The sequence below is a fragment of the Triticum aestivum genome, chromosome 3B (assembly GCF_018294505.1).
Source record: "Triticum aestivum cultivar Chinese Spring chromosome 3B, IWGSC CS RefSeq v2.1, whole genome shotgun sequence".
NCBI classification, from domain to species: Eukaryota; Viridiplantae; Streptophyta; class Magnoliopsida; order Poales; family Poaceae; genus Triticum; species Triticum aestivum.
Genome location: NC_057801.1, coordinates 441,858,055 through 441,861,033, shown reverse-complemented (window position 1 = coordinate 441,861,033; position 2,979 = coordinate 441,858,055). Strand labels below are relative to the sequence as shown.

The 2,979-nt window shown below is 39.8% G+C and overlaps 1 long non-coding RNA gene across 2 annotated transcripts; it reads left to right on the top strand.

Moving 5' to 3' along the window:
• LOC123070260 (uncharacterized) lies at window positions 1-2,751 on the top strand. 2 transcript variants are annotated; one of them, XR_006433568.1, is made up of 2 exons: window positions 1-2,029; window positions 2,441-2,751. It is a non-coding gene; the product is annotated as an uncharacterized lncRNA (long non-coding RNA). The 2 variants fall into 2 exon arrangements; XR_006433569.1 differs by having other exon boundaries at window positions 2,438-2,751.
• The last annotated feature ends 228 nt before the right edge of the window (window positions 2,752-2,979 follow it).

Genomic DNA, 2,979 nt, shown 5'->3' with positions numbered 1-2,979 from the left:
TCACCTCGTTCCCTTCAAAATAGCAGCTAACTTCCACGTGCCCACCTCCATATTTACCTCCTCCGTCCAAACATTGTTAAAAAAACAATTTTCCTTATCCATCTCTTCCCCCTCCCCTGATTCCTCTCCTACCAGGGTTCCATAACCACGATGCCGCGTGCGCCGCCGCCGTCGCCTCCTATGATTTGGGCGAGCTCCGGCGCTCTCTCGCGGCATAGCTTGCCGGCCCTGCTCCTCCCGCCGATCCTCCACCACCGCGACGTCCTCAACACCCTGCCCGTGCCCCTGCATCAACCTAGTCGCCACGGGTCGTGGTCGCAGCTCCTGCCCCTCCGGTTGGTCGGCTCACTACCCCCCGCATCTCCGAACACGCGGTCGCTACCACAGGCTGGATGGCGCTGTTCCGCCACGTCTACGTCGTCTCCGACGCCGATAGTTTTGTGAGACACTTCTCCCCTTTGTTCTTATCGTCTCTGGTGCTTTATGTGGCATGGCTACCAAGGGTTTGTCGTCGTGGCGTCGTAGACGATGGCTGGATATACCAATAACTATGGCCGCTCTCTCCCAGGGAGGCTGCCATGGTAGCCTACTGCCTACCTCATCGCTCACCTGGATTATCTCCCTGAAGAACGTGACAATTCTATTATTTCCACTAATCTGTTCCCCCCGATTTAACAACAGGGTGGCTTCTATAATTCCATTGGAATTTGGTTCCCTATCTTCTCTAACCTTCCACTCGTGCTATGGGTGGACCATTTGCTTTAGTTAAATTATGGCTAGTGTTCTCTTCTTTTTGTTGTTGAAGGAAACCTGATCCTCTAATTTTGCTATGCAGGTTTCTGCTGGTGATCTTCTGCTTTAGTAGTTCAGACCATAGTCATATTTGTATATCCATATGTACTTATTTCTCTAGATGTATATCATACTCTAGAGTGCTAGATTACACTGCAGAACAAAGTAATTATTTTGCCTCGGATGACTATTGTCCACCAATCTTGTTTATATCAATGCTTGCATCCTCTGAGGCTTATCAGGAGAGAATCTAGTTTCCATGGAAACAAGGGTGATCGCGCATTATTTATTCACTCATGTTACCAAAGCTTCTGTCGTCAAGAAGGCAGTAATATTCCAAGTGCATAACTACTTCTTATTCAGTAATATTAAGCATGATTATACATACCTACATATTAAAAAGGTATATGAATCATAGTCTAGACATCTCACACTTGCTAGCATGCGTAAGTGTGTATGTAAATTTGATCGATTTGATGATTTTGTTTAACTTTAGGTACTTCTAAATTCTCATATGTTTGTATTTATTCGCATATTATGATGAACTGCAATCTTCTTTAGATCAGAAGGATGCATCACAACAAAAAATGCTTCACGAGATGCCACTTCACATCTTTTATTCTCACCAGTATGTGAATTTTAAGTTGTTACTTAGTGAACTATAGTCTTGCAGGTTTACACATAATATTAAAGATATAAATCTACCTGAGGTAATCAGATTGCGCATTTGAATGAGTGCTGCAAGCTGGGAAGGTAAATATGACCAGCGATGATGGCAGTACGTCAATGACGTCATGTAGGTGTGGTGTTCATTGATCCCTTCTCTCTTTTTGTTTGTGCAGGCGGTGTGTGTATATGGATTCATCTTTATATGTCATGTTAATTGTTCATTTAGATTGATCTCTCTCCCCCAGAACGTTTACCCCATGTATTTGATATCATTTTTGAAAAGATTGATTAGTTTGGTGCCAACTCTTTCTAGATTATTTCAGATGTGATTTCTTGATTAGAAAAATAATATCACTAGAGGTAATTTCTATTGTAATTTGTGTATGTGTTTTTCATGTTGTGCAATAGTATTTTTTTCTCTTTCTCAAGAATCTTTCTCTTTCTCTTTCTCTTTCTCTTTCTCAAGAATCTTGATTATTGATGCATATGATTGTAGGATAATTAACTGTAACAACTACTCTGTGCCTGTGCCTATGCTCTGACTTCGGAAGTGCAAACCAATAAAAAGGTAAGCTCCAAAGTAACATTGAGCCTTTTCTAATTTGTATTTTGTTTCCTACAATTTCTGATTGTATAATTGAACATGACCCAATATTTACAAGCATAAGTTGTGGTTAGCTTTATCATCTCTTCCGCATTTAGCATCTGTTCACCCATTGCAGTCAACATTATTAATTGAATATGTGGCTGGGCATTCACTTTACCAAATTTATAGGAATATTGCCTCAATTATTTTTTGTTACTTGCATGTTTTTCCTTTGCTTATATTGTGTGAATCTAAATTTTTACATAAACCTCAAAGGGATAATCTCGAAATAAGAAAGAAATTCTTGGCTGGTACTTGCACCTAAATTCATCGAGAACTTATTGTTATCCACAATACTATATTAACTGTTCGTATTTCATTCATTGCTAGCAGAGAGATGAAGCATATGCAGTTTACTATAGATGCAATTGGCATGAACTATCTTCAGTATATGGAGTTATGGATGCCAGGAGAAACTGATGATTTTGGTTTTAGTTAATGAAGGCTGAACATGTCAGTCTAGATGCTCATGTGATGAGCTTAGTTTCTTTCTTTCCTTCAAGGAAGCTTCGACCTGTTTCTGTATAGAGTGCACATGTTCTTGTAAAACACATGTGTACAAGCTGACAGCGTTCTTTGTAAAGCAACAATGTGTTCTTTGTAAAACAACATTGTTGATTTAATATATGAGGTCTTTCTTACTATATTACATCTCCTGTATACTACCAGCATTGCCTAATATTCTACTCCCTCCGTTCCTAAAATATATGATGTTTTGGTAGTTCAAATTGAACTACCAAAACGTCATATATTTAGGAACGGAGGGACTACGTAGCAACTAATCCATCTATGCAGGGTAATCGCCAACGCATATGTTGTGTTGTTAGGCTTTAGTTTATATGTTGCTATCTTACAACATTTATACGCACCAG